Source organism: Triticum dicoccoides, chromosome 1B (genome assembly GCF_002162155.2).
Source record: "Triticum dicoccoides isolate Atlit2015 ecotype Zavitan chromosome 1B, WEW_v2.0, whole genome shotgun sequence".
Taxonomy (NCBI): Eukaryota; Viridiplantae; Streptophyta; class Magnoliopsida; order Poales; family Poaceae; genus Triticum; species Triticum dicoccoides.
The window spans coordinates 361,378,582-361,398,552 of record NC_041381.1 but is presented as its reverse complement, the minus strand read 5'-3'; positions in this window follow the sequence as shown (position 1 = coordinate 361,398,552).

The following is a 19,971-nucleotide window of genomic DNA, read 5'->3' as shown; positions in this document are numbered from 1 at the left end:
GCGCACCGCACAAATCACATATACATTTGCAAGAAGATGAACAAAAATGAGCAAACAAACAAAATAAAAATCATAACAAATAGTTTAAAATAAATCATTACAACACAAACAAATAGTTTATCGTTCAGTACAACAACAAATAGTTCAAAATAAATTGTTACAACACAACAAATAGTTCATGAAGTTCATGCTCTTTGCCGTCCATGCCATGCCCACCACTCTTTAATTAGATCTTTCTGAAGTTCATTGTGCGTTGCGGGACGCCGAATGGCATGATAGGAGGCAACAAAACGGGCTACCCTTTCAGCCCTCCGCCGCACTCGCACGGGATGTCCCAAGAGCTCATACTGTGAGTAGTCTAAATCTTGGCCACGCTCATTCTCGATGATCATGTTGTGCATGATCACACAAGCGTGCATGATGTACCAAAGCATTTGTTGATCCCAAAATCTTGCCGGTCCTCTCACAATAGCAAATTGGGCTTGCAAAATCCCAAATGCTCTCTCCACATCTTTTCTAGCCGCCGCCTGAGCATTGTGGAAATCAAGATTTTTCTTACCTTCGGTTTTTTCAACGGCTTCAGAAAGGTTTGCCACTTTGGATAGATGCCATCCGCTAGATAATAGCCATAGTTGTACGTATGGTCATTTGCTACAAACTGCATAGGTGGCAACTCACCGTTTGCAATCTTATTCATCAGTGGTGACCGGTTGAGAACATTGATATCATTCAAAGATCCAGGCATTCCAAAGAATGCATGTCAAATCCAAGTCTCCTGATCGGCCACCGCTTCAAGGATTATAGTGGAACCCTTTTTTTGGCCGTGGAATTGCCCATGCCATGCCTTTGGACAATTCTTCCAACTCCAATGCATGCAATCTATTGAGCCAAGCATGCCAGGAAAGCCGCGCGCTTTGTTCATCGCCAATAGCCTTGCGGCGTCTTCAGCAGTGGGAGCTCTCAAATACTCCTCGCCAAACACTTGCACAATTCCCACTGTAAAGCGCTTGACACACATGATGGCTTGGCTCTCACCCATAGCCAAATGATCATCAACTAGATCAGCCGGGATACCGTATGCCAACATACGCAAAGCGGCTGTCACCTTCAGAAAAGTGCTATGCCCGAGCTCTTGCTGGAAAAAACGGTCATGGCTCGCTAGTTTCTCTGCAATGCGCCTGAACAACTCAGTGCTCATCCTAAACCGGCGACGAAAATACGACTCCGGGTACGTGGGATTCTCCACGAAATAGTTCTTCATCAATCTGTTATGGGCATCAATCCTATCTCTCCAAATTTTCTCCCGACCCATAACCGAACCACCGTGCTTCGGTTTTTTATTGATATGCATAGCTACGATCATTGCAAGATCCTCCTCCTCTTCCATATCAAATTCTTCTTCGGAAGAATCATACGACGAACTCATCTACAATGTTCAATACTATACTATAAAAACTACAATTCAAAACATGCACCAAATTCATGAAGTTTGAGCAATACATACCTTGTAGGCGTTTTGTCAAACACCTTGCGGGCGCGGCGCGGCAGCGAGCGCTCGGGCGTTGTTCCTCGGACGAAGGAGGCGCGCGGGCGCCGGCGGTACTAGGAGGGGATGGGCGGAAGCGCGGGCGCGCGGGGATAAGCCGGGGAAGCCTGAGACGGTCGCCGGGGTGCGCAGGCGGCGGCGGCGGCGCGGCCGGTCGGAGGTGGAAGCGCGAGAGGAAGAGCGGGCGCGAGCGCTCGAGTGTGCCGCGCGCTGTAGTGGGCGCCCGAAATACGCCGCGCGGGTAAGTGTTTTTGCCCGCGCGTCCAACCTGTTTTAGCGCGCGCGCCGTTTTTGCGCGCCCGCTGGAGCGCCCTGACGCGTTGCGCGCGCGCTAAAAACGCCTGTTTTAAAACACGGCGCTAGTTTAGCGCGGCTGTTGGAGATGCTCTAAGTACCGCGTCGGCCTGCCTCAGCCTGGCTGTGGTTTCTGCTGTTCCGTGGAACGGAACGGAACGGTTATGGGCATTGTTAAGGCGACGTTAATTGCGTTCCAATGATGCTGGACGCATTGGGTTGGCTTGGCTTGGCTTGATCAGATCGTAGCGCGTTCCCACCTCGATCTTGTAATCTAATCTGACAGCAGAGCTGGGACGTGGGAACCGAGCAGAGGGAAAAGGAGCCAACCCTTTCAGCAGTCCAGCCGATGGTCTCGTTGCCAGCGGAGGCCGGTGGAGCGTGCGGCGAACGCGGCTTTTTCCGGACGCCGATCGCCCGGGCAAGTGGGGGACGAATATGCCTCGCTGCCGCTGCCTTTTCTTTCTTCCACGCGGACGGCCGGGGAGGCCGACAAAAGGCTCTCTCTTCATTCCGTCACCTCCCCTGCGGTGACCGCCTCAGCTGTCCCTCTCTGCGACGTCACCCTGCTGCCGTCTCTCCCTCCCGTCTACTTTTCCGAGATTGATAGATAGATTTTGCCTGCCGGTGGTAAGCTGTTGTTCCTCGCTTCTTCCTCTGCCAGGTATCTGCTTTTTGCGTGGTGCGTTCGATGACCTCGCACTGACTTCCTCGGTCATGTACGTATCTTCCTCTGAAGATCTCTCTGCCATGGTGCATCGCCTCATGTCAGAGTCAAACGGAAATGACACGGGGCATGGCTTTGGCTAACACGTGCAGTAATGTTTAAAACTATGTGCACAAATTTGTCTCAAAACTATTTGGATACTATTACCTCCGTCCTTCTTTATTAGTCCCCTTTGTAATCCGCGTCAAATTTTGACCTTAAATTTAACTAACAAAATATTAATTCATATCATAATAAATAATATAATTTCCCCGCAAAAAAATAATAAATAATATAATTGAAAGCTATATTCAAATACGAATCCAACAATATAATTTTTGGTGACATGCATTTATATTTTGTTAGTTAAATTTTTAGTTAAAATTTGACACAAAATACAAAGGGGACTTATAACCAGGACAGAGGTAGTATGTCTGGAGCTTTATTAGGTTTTGGTCAAAGTCGTGTTTTGGGGACCAAACAAGTATGCCAAGATGGGTTTTTTTGTGTGAAAACGGGAGATTAGACATGTTCTTTTTTTGAAATTGGCCATTTTCCGTTTTAAACACTAGATGTAAGGACACCCATGTGATTGTATCAACTCTATCCCAGCTTGCGGGTCAAAGTATGTTACTCCCTACCCTCTTAATTGCATAGTAACTTCTCTAAAAAAATGCATAGTTACTCTTTCAAATTTTTCATCAACAACCCCTCCCCCCCATTTCCAAAATCGATGTTGGGCAAAGTGCTTCCCGGCCCCTTTTTCTAAACGTATGCAAAAAATTGCCTCATATATAATAAATCTACAGCCGAACGCTTTAAATTCGTCTCATACATCCTGGCGGGCCGCCCGGTCACTGACCGGTCACTAAATTTTGGCTCAGACGGGCGCCTCAAACGGGCCTCAAACGCCTGAGCTGACCAGCACCCCTCATATCTAGAACAAATATGGAGCGGAGCCCGCCATGTCGGACTGACGCTGGGGTCCCACACGAAAATAGTCTGAAACCCGGCGGTCTGAACCTTGTCTCCTCCGTTGGACCGATGTCGCCGCGTGGCGCTGCTCTAGCGGGCCGCGTACTGCCTAGCCGGCTATTTAAGCCAACGGTCGGCACCGAAACCCCCCTCCATATTTTCCTCCTTGAAAGCACAAGTGCTCCCTAGGTGGTTTTGGTGATTAATGTCAACATATCTCTTGTTGGACTAACACCTCTATCTAGTATGTTTCAGATAAGTTCAACAATGGAGTGGCATGGACTAAAGGATGTGGGAACTCCTTCAAGATGCTAAGGACAAAGGATTGGCTCAAGCTTCAAGCTCAAGACTCTTCATTTTCCATTTTGCTGATCTCAGATCACATTGAGTCTATAGGAAAAGCCAATACTATCAAGGAGGGATGAGGTGTTGCTTAATGAGTTTCTTGCTCCACAGTGCTTAGTGATATGCTCCAACACCCTCAACTGCTTTCCCACTTCCACACATATGTCCTAAAACCTAAAGCCAAAATCGGTCACACCGATTCTTTCTATCCAGCGCCACCGATTTTGCATGTCATAGCCACTGCCACAAATCCTAAGCAAATCGGTCTTACCGATAGGGATCTCGGTCTCACCGAGATGGGATTGAATCTCTCTGTGTATGTCCATTACCAAAATCAATCTCACCGAGTTTGAGCAATCGGTACTACCGAGATTACAATGCAAACTTCCTGGTTGACTCATTACCAAAATCGGTCCCACCAAGTTTGTGTAATCGGTCCAACCGAGTTTGCCTGACCAACTCTCTGGAAAGCTTATTACCAAATTCGGTCTCACCGAGTTTGTGTAATCGGTCTTACCGAGATTACGTTATGCCCTAACCCTAACCATATCGGTCTCACCGAGTTGCATTTCGGTCCCACCGAAAATCCTAACGGTCACATTATTTGCTAAATCGGTCTGACCGAGTTTAACGATTCGGTCCCACCGAGTTTGAAGATTGTGTGTAACGGTTAGATTTTGTGTGGAGGCTATATATACCCCTCCACCTCCTCTTCATTTGTGGAGAGAGCCATCAGACTGAACCTACACTTCTAGCATACATTTTCTGAGAGAGAACTACCTACTCATGTGTTGAGGCCAAGATATTCCATTCCTACCATATGAATCTTGATCTCTAGCCTTCCCCAAGTTGCTTTCCACTCAAATCTTCTTTCCACCAGATCCAAATCCTATGAGAGAGAGTTGAGTGTTGGGGAGACTATCATTTGAAGCACAAGAGCAAGGAGTTCATCATCAACGCACCATTTGTTACTTCTTGGAGAGTGGTGTCTCCTAGATTGGCTAGGTGTCACTTGGGAGCCTCCGACAAGATTGTGGAGTTGAACCAAGGAGTTTGTAAGGGCAAGGAGATCGCCTACTTCGTGAAGATTTACCGCTAGTGAGGCAAGTCCTTCGTGGGCGACAGCCATGGTGGGATAGACAAGGTTGCTTCTTCGTGGACCCTTCGTGGGTGGAGCCCTCCGTGGACTCGCGCAACCGTTACCCTTCGTGGGTTCAAGTCTCCATCAACGTGGATGTACGATAGCACCACCTATCGGAACCACGCTAAAAACATCCGTGTCTCCAATTGCGTTTGAATCCTCCAAAACCCTTCCCTTTACATTCTTGCAAGTTGCATGCTTTACTTTCCGCTGCTCATATACTCTTTTCATGCTTGCTTGACATGTATTGTGATTGTTAAACTTGTGCCTAAACTCCACTTAAACTTAAGGAATCTTAAAAACTGCAACTTTGGTACTTAGTGTCTAATCAACCCCCCTCTAGAGACATCTTCTCAAGGTCCTACAAGTGGTATCAGAGCATTGGTCTCCATTGCTTTGGTTTAATCACCATTGGAGGAAGATGGATGAGTCTACTATTGGGATTCTTAGACATAGAGTGCCTATTCTTGATGGAGAGTATTTTCATGAGTGAAAAAATGAGATGCTTGTAATTTTCAATCTATATCATTTGAACAAGTACATTGCTAGTCCTTGTGCACCTTATGTTGATCCTATGCATCCTACCCATGATGAGTTAATTGACATGATTAGGAATCTTAGAACTGCCGAACTTATCATTAGAGGATTGCCTAGAAACTTGATTGGATGCTTGCCTACTTTTAAGTGTGCCTACACCATATGGAAATTTCTTGAGGAACGCTTTCCAAATTATTCCTTGAAAAATCTTGATGAAATTCTTCATAAGTCCATTGCTTTGAGTAAAATGAATACTAGTGATCCTATGTTTGGTGATCGTCTATTTGAGCTTACAAACCTTATGCGTGCCAAAGGAGATGTTGGAATTATTAGTGATATTATTTCCGAAGCTATAAAAATTCATAAGCAGGATCATTGTCAAACTCACTCTAACGAATCACCCTCTCTAGGACTTGTTCCACCACATGACGATGTTGAACATGGATACTATGATGAGGATGATGATAGTGACTTCGATCTTGATGATGCAATGAGACATTTTGGTCTTATGGCAAATCTTCGGGGATATATGTCAGGAGAAAAGGAATGGGTCCTTGATAGTGGATGTACCGATCACATGACCGGAGATAAAGACATGTTTCGTGAGCTTGCTGAAAATGATAGTCCTCGAAAGTATGTCACTTTCGGTGACAACTCAAAGGGTAAGGTGGTTGGCCTTAGTAAGGTGGCCATATCACATGATAGCTCCATACAAAATGTCATGCTCGTTGAATCTCTTGGATACAACTTACTTTCAGTATCTAGACTTGCTGATTTCGGTTTCAATGTCCTATTTACTAAAGTAGATTGCCAAGTGTTTCGTCGAGACAATCATAAAATGGTCTTTACCGGTGTGCGTAGAGGTGATCTATACATTGTTGATTTCACTAAAAAGGCTCAACCTAAAACTTGCTTCATTGCTTAATCCTCAAAAGGTTAGTTATGGCATAGACGATTAGGTCATGTTGGTATGCGAAACCTTGACAAGCTTATTAAGGGAAATCATATCCTTGGAGTTAACGATGTCATATTTGATAAGGATAGACTTTGCAGTGCTTGTCAGGCAGGTAAACAAGTTGGAGGAAGGCATCCCGTGAAAACATCATGACCACAAGGAGGCCACTCGAGCTACTTCACATGGATCTTTTTGGTCCCAACTCTTACAAGAGTCTCGGTGGAAATTCTTTTGGTCTAGTTATAGTTGATGATTTTTCAAGATTTACGTGGATGTTCTTTCTCGATGATAAATCGCAGGTCCAAAATATCTTCAAAAACTTCGCTAGGAAGGCCCAAAATCAATTTGAAGTGAAGATCAAGAAGGTTCGCAGCGACAACGGAACGGAGTTCAAGAACGCAAATGTGGACACCTTTCTTGACGAAGAAGGGATTTCACACGAGTTCTCGACTACGTACACACCTCAACAAAACGGAGTTGTTGGGAGGAAGAACCGGACGCTCATCGAAATGGCGAGAACGATGCTTGATGAGTACAAGACACCGAAGCATTTTTGGGCAGAAGCGGTTGAGACAGCTTGTCATGCAACTAATCGCTTGTATCTTCACAAGCTACTCGGCAAGACGGCATACGAGCTCCTCACCGGTAACAAACCCCAAGTTGGATACTTTCGAGTATTCGGCTCAAAGTGCTACATTCTTGATAAGCATCGTCGTTCTAAATTTGCTCCTAAGGCTCATGAAGGTTTCCTACTAGGTTATGGCTCAAACTCTCACACTTACCGTGTCTACAACAATTTCACCCGAAAGGTTGAAGAAACGGTAGATGTGAAGTTTGATGAATCTAACGGCTCGCAAGTAGAGCAATTACCAATTGATGTAGGAGACAAAGATCCTTCGGAAGCAATCCAAGACTTGTCTATTGGCAAGGTCCGTCCAACGGAGGTGAAGGAGAGTACCTCGTCCGTCCAAGTGGAAGCTTCTACTTCACGACAAGGTGAACCAAGAGTTGATACGGAAGCATCCACAAGTGGGACACACCAAGATGAAGAAAACGAGGAAGTGCATCAAAATGAACGTCAGCAACCTCCTTCTCCACCACGACAAAAGAACGACAACACCAACAATGAAGAAGGCCAAGAAGAAGAACAAGATGAAGAAGATGTTCAACGAAGACCCAAGCAAAAGCTTTCACGAGTTCGAGCAAGAATTGCTAAAGATCATCCCGTCGAGCAAATCTACAATGACATTCAAACCGGGAGAATCACTCGCTCTAAAACTCGTTTAGCTAACTTTTGTGAAAACTATTCTTTCATCTCTAGCATTGAACCTATGAAGGTTTAAGAAGCATTGGAAGATCCGGATTGGATAAATGCTATGCATGAAGAGCTACATAACTTTGAGAGGAACCAAGTTTGGACATTGGTTGAGAAGCCCGACAACAACCACAACGTCATCGGTACCAAATGGGTGTTTCGCAACAAGCAAGATGAAGATGGACAAGTAGTTCGCAACAAAGCACGTCTCGTCGCCCAAGGCTACACACAAGTCGAAGGTATGGACTATGGTGAGACTTACGCTCCCGTTGCTAGACTTGAGTCCATTCGCATCTTACTTGCCTATGCTAATCATCATGATATCACCTTGTACCAAGTGGACATTAAAAGTGCTTTTCTAAATGGTGAAATAGAGGAGGAAGTTTATGTTAAGCAACCTCCCGGCTTTGTCAATCCTAAGAAACCAAATCATGTTTACAAACTTCACAAAGCCCTTTATGGTCTTAAACAAGCTCCTAGAGCATGGTATAAATGCTTGACCAAGTTCCTTATTGAAAAAGGCTTTGAAATTGGGAAAATTGATTCTACTCTTTTTACTAAAAGGGTTAATGGAGAACTATTTGTGTGCCAAATCTATGTTGATGATATTATATTTGGTTCAACTAACCCTCATTTTAGTGAAAAGTTTGGGAAGCTAATGTCGGAGAAGTTTGAGATGTCTATGATGAGTGAACTCAAATTCTTTCTTGGGTTGCAAATCAAGCAAACTAAGGAAGGTGCCTTTGTTTCTCAAACGAAGTACACCAAGGACTTATTCAAGAAGTTCAATATGCAAGAATGCAAAGGTATGTCTACACCCATGCCTACTAGTGGACATCTTGACTTGACCAAAGATAGTGAACCGGTTGATCAAAAGGTTTATCGCTCTATGATTGGTTCATTGTTATATCTATGTGCTTCACGTCCCGATATCATGCTAAGTGTGTGCATGTGTGCACGATATCAAGCTGCTCCTAAAGAATGTCATCTTAAGGCCGTGAAAAGGATAGTGAGATACTTAATCCATACACCGAATTTTGGCATTTGGTATCCTAAGAGGACCTCTTTCGATCTTGTTGGCTATTCCGACTCGGACTATGCCGAAGACAAGGTTGATAGAAAGTCCACTTCGGGTACTTGTCAATTTCTTGGTAGATCTCTTGTGTCTTGTTCCTCCAAGAAACAAAACTCGGTATCCTTATCCACCGCCGAAGCGGAATATATTGCCGCTGGTTCTTGTTGTGCTCAATTACTTTGGATGACCCAAACTCTTAAAGATTATGGGATATATGTGAGACATGTTCCATTGCTTTGTGACAATGAAAGTGCTATCAAAATTGGTCATAATCCTGTGCAACATTCTCGAACTAAGCATATTGAAGTTCGTCATCATTTCATTCGAGATCATGTTGCTAAGGGTGACATTGATCTTAAGCATGTTCGCACCGAAAAGCAATTAGCGGATATATTCGCTAAACCTCTTGATGAGAAAGTGTTTTGCAGGTTAAGAGGAGAATTGAACATCATCGATGCTTCAAACTTGGAGTAGAAACTCCATTGGATACATGCAAGACATGAGGCTATGACTAATCCTTGATACTTCTCTTATGATGAAAATCTTATGTCTTGGATATATTTGCATCTTGCATGTTATCTAACCCATGTAGGTACTTGGTTGAATCAAATTCCATGAGATTGTAATCTACTCACATCTTGAGCAATCTCTACATCACCAAGTCTCTACACTAAGGTGGTTGAAGTCAAGGAAGCACGAAACCACTCAAACATATCCTTTGACAAATTCTATGTTGAGCTTCATGATTGTCATTTTTGGATACACAAGTGCTCTTCCTTGCAAGAACTAACCCATGTAGGTAGATGGACTCAAATTCCAAGTGGTGCTCCAAATTCTTGATGAGCTACATCAACCTTGAGCAACCCACACAAGTTCAACTACATGGACAACACCACCAACCAAGGTATGCTATTTCATCTTAGAGAAGCTTTACTCCAAGTCATGAGCTAAAGCAACTCGACAAGATGTGAATACATCAAGATGCTTAAAAAAATGGCAACCCCATTTTGAGCTTAAACGATGAGTATGACCTATGATCAAGTGATCTCACTTGACTCCTATATACTCTAACATAGGTGACTTTGTCGCTGACCATCTCTAGATGAAGTTCTCTTGTGTTCTTGTCTGTGTTTTTGCATTTGTCTCATGCATATTTGTTTCCCCTTTCAAAAAAAAACTTCATCTATATTTCTTTCAGTTTGCTCTGCATTTTTCTGCATTCAAATTCATTGCATATCCTTCAGTAAATTCCTTGCAAATCTTTGTGAGATCTTACTAGTCTAGTGAGCTGAGGTGACAAGTGTTTACTCTGTGATGAACTCGGTTTCACCGATTTGTTGTCTTCGGTCCAACCGAATCCTTTCGGTACAACCGAAGCATACCACTCGGTGCCACCGATTTCACATCAAGAAAAACAGTTTGCCACATATTCTATGTTTCTTCTGTTCCAGCTCCACTCAATAAATCTTGTCCTCTACAAGCATCACATTTTTATTCTTGCTTTGTGCCGTGACTCAAGGACCAAACCCATTCGACAGATTCCAGAAAACCCTTCTTGGAAATTGATGTCAAAGGGGGAGAGAGAGATCACATCAAAGCTTATCATTCAGAGAGAGATCACATCAGAGAAAGAGTATATCACCTTCTCAGGGGGAGAGAGAGATCCTCAGGGGGAGAGAGAGATCTCCAGGGGGAGAGAATGCTTAAGTAGAAGTATTTCTCAAGGATCCCAGATGCTTGGTGTTTAAGAGGAGAGATGCCACATGTCTTCTTGAGGGGAGAGACATGTTCATATGATCTTTTGTGCTTATTTGCATTAGCTTGCATTAGCTCTGTTCATCATTCATATCTTTCATCTCTGATTTTCTATTCCCTATCTTCTCCCAGTATCCCATGCTAGATTCAGGGGGAGCAAGACATCTAAGGGAAAGAAATCATTCAAATTCATTGCATATCTTTACTCTTGGGGACATGTCTAATCCAATGTGGCACTTAGTACTTACTCTCTACATGTCATCCCAGTCTTGGTATTCTTGTGGTTTCTTTTGTTTGCTCTGGCTAGTAGGTGCATCTGTGTTATCTAACCTTGTTTACGCAGGTTCATTCTATCCTAAGCCTATCCAAGACTACAAGGTAAGTATATGCATCACAATCATGTACATGAGGAATTCTTGCTGATGTACATACTGTTTGCAAGAAGGACTCATGGGCATGAAGGTATTTTCTTTGATATTCTTTGCTCTGATGCATATGGCCAAGATACATGTAACACATTGCCTACTCTATCATGGTTATGCTCTCACATGCTTCTATATTCCATATTTACATGATTGCATACATGTAGGGGGAGCCTATGCCTGTTACATGTCTTTCCAAAGCTTTACTTGCTACTCTTTATATCTTTATCTAAAGCTTTGATGTATGTTGTCATCAATTACCAAAAAGGGGGAGATTTGAAAGCACAAGTGCTCCCTAGGTGCTTTTGGTAATTAATGTCAACATATCTCTTGTTGGACTAACACCTTTATCCAGTATGTTTCAGATAAGTTCAACAATGGAGTGGCATGGACTAAAGGATGTGGGAACTCCTTCAAGATGCTAAGGACAAAGGATTGGCTCAAGCTTCAAGCTCAAGACTCTTCATTTTCCATTTTAGTGATCCAAGATCACATTGAGTCTATAGGAAAAGCCAATACTATCAAGGAGGGATGAGGTGTTGCTTAATGAGTTTCTTGCTCCACAGTGCTTAGTGATATGCTCCAACACCCTCAACTGCTTTCCCACTTCCACACATATGTCCTAAAACCTAAAGCCAAAATCGGTCACACCGATTCTTTCTATCCAGCGCCACCGATTTTGCATGTCATAGCCACTGCCACAAACCTTAAGCAAATCGGTCTTACCGATAGGGATCTCGGTCTCACTGAGATGGGATTGAAATTTCTCTGTGTATGTCCATTACCAAAATCGGTCTCACCGAGTTTGAGCAATCGGTACTACCGAGATTACAATGCAAACTTCCTGGTTGACTCATTACCAAAATCGGTCCCACCAAGTTTGTGTAATCGGTCCAACCGAGTTTGCCTGACCAACTCTCTGGAAAGCTTATTACCAAATTCGGTCTCACCGAGTTTGTGTAATCGGTCTTACCGAGATTACGTTATGCCCTAACCCTAACCATATCGGTCTCACCGAGTTGCATTTCGGTCCCACCGAAAATCCTAACAGTCACATTATTTGCTAAATCGGTCTGACCGAGTTTAACGATTCGGTCCCACCGAGTTTGGTAGATTGTGTGTAACGGTTAGATTTTGTGTGGAGGCTATATATACCCCTCCACCTCCTCTTCATTTGTGGAGAGAGCCATCAGACTAAACCTACACTTCCAGCATACATTTTCTGAGAGAGAACTACCTACTCATGTGTTAAGGCCAAGATATTCCATTCCTACCATATGAATCTTGATCTCTAGCCTTCCCCAAGTTGCTTTCCACTCAAATCTTCTTTCCACCAGATCCAAATCCTATGAGAGAGAGTTGAGTGTTGGGGAGACTATCATTTGAAGCACAAGAGCAAGGAGTTCATCATCAACGCACCATTTGTTACTTCTTGGAGAGTGGTGTCTCCTAGATTGGCTAGGTGTCACTTGGGAGCCTCTGACAAGATTGTGGAGTTGAACCAAGGAGTTTGTAAGGGCAAGGAGATCGCCTACTTCGTGAAGATTTACCGCTAGTGAGGCAAGTCCTTCGTGGGCGACGGCCATGGTGGGATAGACAAGGTTGCTTCTTCGTGGACCCTTCGTGGGTGGAGCCCTCCGTGGACTCGCGCAACCGTTACCCTTCGTGGGTTGAAGTCTCCATCAACGTGGATGTACGATAGCACCACCTATCGAAACCACGCCAAAAACATCCGTGTCTCCAATTGCGTTTGAATCCTCCAAAACCCTTCCCTTTACATTCTTGCAAGTTGCATGCTTTACTTTCCGCTGCTCATATACTCTTTGCATGCTTGCTTGATATGTATTGTGATTGTTAAACTTGTGCCTAAACTCCACTTAAACTTAAGGAATCTTAAAAACTGCAACTTTGGTACTTAGTGTCTAATCACCCCCCCTCTAGACACATCTTCTCAAGGTCCTACACTCCTCTTGTCTGCTGCAGCCACCACTTTCCACTCCCCGTCCGCCAGTACTAGCAGCCAAGCCCTAATGCCGCTGGCTGAGGAGCTACCCATTTCTAACGCCGGAGCGCTGGCTGCAGCTCCTTGAGCAGATCCGGGCAAGGCGCGAAGCCCGGATCTCCGCGGGGCTACCTCCGGATGCAGTGGATCTGGAGGAGAGTTGGAGGAGGGGGAGGAGGATGTGGGGACACTATGGACGCGGATCTGCAGGCAGAGCAATATGCCATCCTCAATTCCCTCTGCTCAGAGCCGGATGCGGAGGCCAGATGTCGTCGTCGGCAGGAGATGGAGGCGGAGCACACCGCAGAGGAGGAGGAGATGCTCGCCTACATGGATGAGGTCGGGAAGGAGGAGGAGGAGCCGGAGCCCTCCTACGCGTCTGTCCATGATTGCTCGTATCTGTGTTGGTATTTCCCCAAAGATGAGGGGATGATGCAGCACGACAAATGTAAGTAGCCTCAGTTATAAAACCAAGGTTATCAATCCAGTAGGAGAACCAAGCAACACTATCTAAACAATATCTGCACACAAACAACAAAGACTTGCAACCCAATGCGTAAGAGGGGTTGTCAATCCCTCCTCGGTATTGAGATAGGTTAAATTGTATGATATTTGGTAAATAGATCTAACTAAAACACAAAATAAAATAAAGAAAGAAAAAGTGTAGGAAGGTATTTTTAGTTTTAATATGATAGGAAATAGACCCGGGGGCCGTAGTTTTCACTAGAAGCTTCTCTCAAGAAAATAGCATACGACGGGTAAACAAATTACTGTTGGGCAATTGATAGAAAAGCGAATAATCATGACGATATCCAAGGCAATTATCGTGTATATAGGCATCATGTCCAAGATTAGTAGACCGACTCCTACCTGCATCTACTACTATTACTTCACACATCGACCGCTATCCATCATGCATCTAGTGTATTAAGTTCATGGAAAATAGAGTAATACAATAAGAACGATGACATAATGTAGACAAGATAAACTAACATAAACCCCATCTTGTTACCCTTAATAGAAACGATACATGCATGTCATGTCTCTTTCTGTCACCGAGATTGAGCACCGCAAGATCGAACTCATCACAAAGCACCTGTTTCCATGGCAAGAAAATCAATCTAGTTGGACAAACCAAACCAAAATTTCGGAGAAGAAATATGAGGCTATAACAATCATGCATATAAGAGTTCAACAAAGACTCAAATAATATTCATGGATAGAACTGATATAAACTCACAATTCATCAGATCTCAAGAAACACATCGCAAAAGAAGAGTTGCATCAAATAGATCTCTAAGAACATCGAGGAGAATATTGTATTGAAGATCAAAAAGAAAGAAGAAGCCATCTAGCTACTAGCTACGGACCCGTAGGTATGTGGTAAACTACTCACGCATCATCGGAGAGGCAACAAGGATGATGAAGAACCCCTCAGTGATCATTGCACCATCCGACAGAGTGCCGAAAAAGGCCTTTAGATTGGATCTCGTGGTTCTGGAACTTGCGGCGGCGGAAACTATATTTCCTTGACTCCCCTAGGGTTTTGGGGATTTTAGAGTATTTATAGAGATGGAAGTCGGTCGAGAAGGTTCCCATGGGCTCCACTACCCACCATGGCGCACCTGGGCCCCCTAGCACGCCCTAGTGCCTAGTGGGCCCCACGGGCCTCCTCCCGTGTTCTCCTTTGTCTCCCTGGGTGTCTTCTGGGCAGAAAAAAATCTCAAAAAAGTTTCATTGCATTTGGACTTCATTTGGTATTGATATTCTGCAAAGTAAAAAAATAAGCAAAAAACAACAATTGGCATTGGGCACTATGTCAATAGGTTAGTCCCAAAAAACGATATAAAGTTGCTAGTAAATGAATATAAAACATCAAAGGTTGATACTATAATAGCATGGAACAATCAAAAATTATAGATACGTTGGAGACATATCAACATCCCCGAGCTTAATTCCTGCTCGTCCTCGAGTAGGTAAATGATAAAACAGAATTTTTGATGTGGAATGCTGCCTAACATGTTCATCACATATTCTTTTTCTTTTGTAGCATGGATATTTGGACTTTAGATGATTCAAAGCAATAGTCTATAATTGACATGAAGACATCAATACTCAAGCATATCAACAAGCAACCATGTCTTTTAAAATATCAACACTAAAGAAAGCTATCCCTGGCCCATCATGCTCAATCATTGATCCATTCATGAAATACACTCGAATATTAGCTATGCCCAATGCACAAGTATGATAATAGTGTTCCCTAGTTGGTTCTTTATAAGAGAAGATCGAGACTCAATAAAAATAAAAATTGCATAAAATAAATAGATAGGCCCTTTGCAGAGGGAAGCAGAGATTTGTAGAGGTGCCAGAGCTCATAGGTTAAATTGAGATATAAAATTGTTTTGAGAGGCATGCTTTTTTCCCTTGAACGAAAATGACCGAGAATTCCCAATATTTTGTGTGCTTGATAAATCATAGGCAGTTCCCAAACATAAAATAAAGTTTATTTCAACCATTCTTTCACAATCCATGGCTAGCCGTACCCACGGGTGTGCCTTCCATACCAACACTTTCCAAGGAATTTATTATCATAGTATTTTTTGCATTTCGGGACTAGGCATCCCTATTACCCGCCACACTCTCGTGCAATGACAAGTGAATAAACACTCACCTTGAGAATAACCTATCTAGCATGGAAAATATTGGCCACCCCCTACTGCTTCATGAGCGGTACAGGCACACAAAAGGAAATTCATTTGAAAATTAGAGTTGGCACATACAAATTTACTTGGAACGACATGGAAATACTGCATATAGGTAGGTATGGTGGAGTCATTTGGCACAACTTGGTTTAAGGAGTTTGGATGCACAAGCAGTATTCCCGCTTAGTACAAGGAAAGGCTAGCAAATAGATTGAGAAGCAACCAACCAAAAAACAAAAACGATCATAAACGAGCATTACACATAACTAACACTGAATAATGCACCATAAGTAGGATATAACTTCATTGCATAACTACTGACTTTCGTGCTTGCATAGGGAATCACAAACCTTAACACCAATATTCTTACTAAAGCATAATTACTCACCAACATGACTCACATATTACTATCTCCATCTCAATACTATTACAAGAACCAAGTTTATAATATCCAATGATCTTCATGAAAGTTTTTATTATATTCCCCTTGAATATCCATCACTTTGGGACTAATTTCTTATATTACCATTTCTTCTAACAAGCTCACAAATAAATTTAAGTGAAGAACAAGAGCATAAATATTTCTTCAAAATTTTCGTCTCTCAAAATGATCTAAGTGGAGCGTGAGAGTATTTTTTTCAAAGGTTAAACTATCACCATGCTCAAAAAGATATAAGTGGAGTACTAGACCAATTCCATAGCTCAAAAAATTTAAGTGAAGCACATGGAGCAATTCTAAAAAGTCATAGCATCAGTCCCTCAAATAGGTGTGTCCAGCAAGGATGATTGTGGAAAACTAAAAAGCAAAACAAGCAAAGACTCATGTAACACAAGACGCTCCAAGTGAAACTCATGACATTTGGCAAATAGAAATATAGCTCCAAGTAAAATTGTCGATCGTCGTTAGAAGAAAGAGGGGATGCCTGATACGTCTCCAACGTATCTATAATTTATGAAGTATTCATGCCATATTTACAACAATTTTATATGGTTTTGGTACGATTTGAATGGAACTAACCCGGATTCATCCTGTTTTCAGCAAAACTACCATGGTGTTGTTTTTTGTGTAGAAATAAAAGTTCTCGGAATTGGACGAAACTTTTTGAAGATTTTTTATGGAATAAATGAAGAATATTAGAGCAAAGAACCACTGGAGGGGGGCCCTTGCTGCCCACTAGGTACCAGGACGCGCCACCCCCCTCTAGCGCGCCCACATGGGTAGTGGGCTCCTCGAGGCCCATCTCAGCGTGAGATCGACACCAAAAAATCATATAAATATAGAAACCCCTAGAAATAACCCTAGATCAGAAGTTCCATCGCCGCAAGCCTCTATAGCCACAAAAAACCAATTTAGGCCCTGTTTCGGCACCCTGCCGGAGGGGGAAATCATCACCGGAGGCCATCTTCATTATCCCTGCAGCCACCATGATGAGGAGGGAGTAGTCCACCCTCGGGGCTGAGGGTTTGTACCAGTAGCTATGTGTTCTCTCTCTCTTCTCTCTCTCTCGTGTTCTTGATTTGTCACAATCTTGATGTACCGCGAGCTTTGTTAATATAGTTGGATCATATGGTGTTTCTCCCTCTCTATCTTGTTGTGATGAATTTAGTTTTTCCTTTAAGATTTCACTTTTATCGGATTGAATACTTTTATGGATTTGAGAACACTTGATGTATGTGTTGCTATGGATACTCGTGATGACAATGGGGTATCATATTGGTTCACTTGATATATGTTTTGGCACTCAACTCGCGGATTCTTGAGGTGACATTGGGGTAATCTATGCATAGGGGTTGATGCATGTTTTTGTCTTTGTTTCTCTGGTAGAAATCTCGGGGCACTCTTTGAGGTTCTTTGTGTTGGATTGAATATTATGAATCTGAAATTGTTTGATGCATATCATATAATCAACTCATGGATACTTGTGGTGACATTGGAGTATCTAGGTGACATTAGAGTTGGTTGATGTGTATCATAAGGTGTTATTTTAGTACGAACTCTTGGGCTGTTTGTGGCAATTATAGGGATAGCTCGATAGATTGATCGGAAAGGATAACTTTGAGGTGGTTTCGTACCCTACAAACAATTTGATCTTATGTTCTTCGCTAGATAAGTACTTTGGAGTGGTTCTTCATCGCACGTTGAGGGATGGTTATATGATCCAATTATATTAGCATTGTTGAGATATTGCACTAGTGAAAGTGTGAACCCTAGGCCTCATTTTCAAGCATTGCAATACCGTTTGTGCTCACTTTGTTGCTTGCTACCTTGTTGTTTCTTATTGTTACTGTTACAAAAATCAATATCTACTATCATTACTACACTTGTATCACCATCTCTTTGTCGAACTAGTGCACCTATACAATTCACCATTGTATTTGGTGTGTTGGGGACACAAGAGACTCTTTGTTATTTGGTTGCAGGGTTGTTTGAGAGAGACCATCTTCATCCTATGCCTCCCACGGATGTATAAACCTTTGGTCATCCACTTGAGGGAAATTTGCTACTGTCCTACAAAATATTGCGCTTGGAGGCCCAAAACGGGTCTACAAGAACAAGTTGTGTAGTAGTCATCAAGCTCTTTTCTGGCACCGTTGTCGAGGAGGTGAGTGCTTGAAGGTATATCTTTAGATCTTGCAATTGATCTTTTAGTTTCTTATTTTATCACTAGTTGGTTTATAAAAGAAAACTACAAAAAATGGAATTGAGGTGGCCTCATATTATTAGTCTTTATCATGTCTTTCTTGAAAATGATGGATCAGAAAATTGTGCTCGGTTGATAGAAGAAGAATTCAATAAAATGTTTGGCATAAAATATTTGAATGATGAGCATGATTGCAATGTTGCTAGTATGAATTCTTTAAATATCCATGATGCTAATGATATGCAGAGCCATAAGCTTGGGGATGTTGTATTTGATGAAGATGATATTTTTAGCCCCCAATTTTTGATGAGCAAGTTTATTATGATGAAAGCATGCCTCCTATTTATGATGATTATATTGATTAAAGTGGGTTTGGAAGAGTGTCAACTCTAGGAAATAATGATCCCACTATTTTGGAGGGTATTGAATCTTATTGTAATAATTATGAGAGTGAATTTGGAGAGGTCATCATTTAATGATGAATCCACTATTTTGGAAGAGGTTTCAATTGATTTTGACAATGAAGTTGTGAAACTGCAACTATCCCTGGGTGGTTTTGGTAATGATTAACAACATTTAGCTCATTGAACTAATGCTATTTTAAGATGAATATTTCAGGAAAGTTCAATGATTGGCATGGCATGGATTAGGATTGTGGACCCCTCAAAATGCTAAGGACAAAGGATTGGCTGAAAGCTCTAAAGCTCAAGACTCTACATTTTACTTTTAGTGATCCAAGATCACATTGAGTCTATAGGAAAAGCCAATACTATTAAAAGGGGATGAGGTGTTGCTTAATGGCTTGCTTTTCTCAAAATGCTTTATGATATGATCCAAAAACCCTCAACCACTTTCTCATATCCACATATGTACCAAACCAAAAGTCAAACTCAGCCCCACCGATTTGATCCATCCGGTGCCACCGAGTTCATTTGACATAGCCACTGCCAGAAACCCTAGTCACTTCGGTCTCACCGATAGGGATCTCGGTCTCACCGAGATGGGATTGCAAACTCTCTGTTTCCCTTCGTAACATTTCGGTCTAACCGAGATGAGCGATCGGTCCCACCGAGTTCGCAATGCAAACTCCCTGTTTCCCTTTCGTAACGTTTCGGTCCCACCGGATGAGCGAATCGGTCCCACCGAGTTGGCCTGACCAACTCTGGTTAGCTAATTACCAAAGTCAGTCCCACCGAGTTTGTGTAATCGGTCTCACCGAGTTTATGTTATGCCCTAATCCTAACAAAATCGGTTCCACCGAGTTGATGTGTCGGTCCCACCGAAATGCCTAACGGTCACATTATGTACTAAATCGGCCTGACCGAGTTTTATGATCCGGTCCCACTGAGTTTGGTAAATTGTGTGTAACGGTTAGATTTTGTGTGGACGATATATATACCCCTCCACCCTCTCCTCATTCGTGAGGGAAGCCATCAGAACAAGCCTACACTTCCAGGATTCATTTTCTGAGAGAGAACCACCTACTCATGTGTTGAGGCCAAGATATTCCAATCCAACCATATGAATCTTGATCTCTAGCCTTCCCCAAGTTGCTT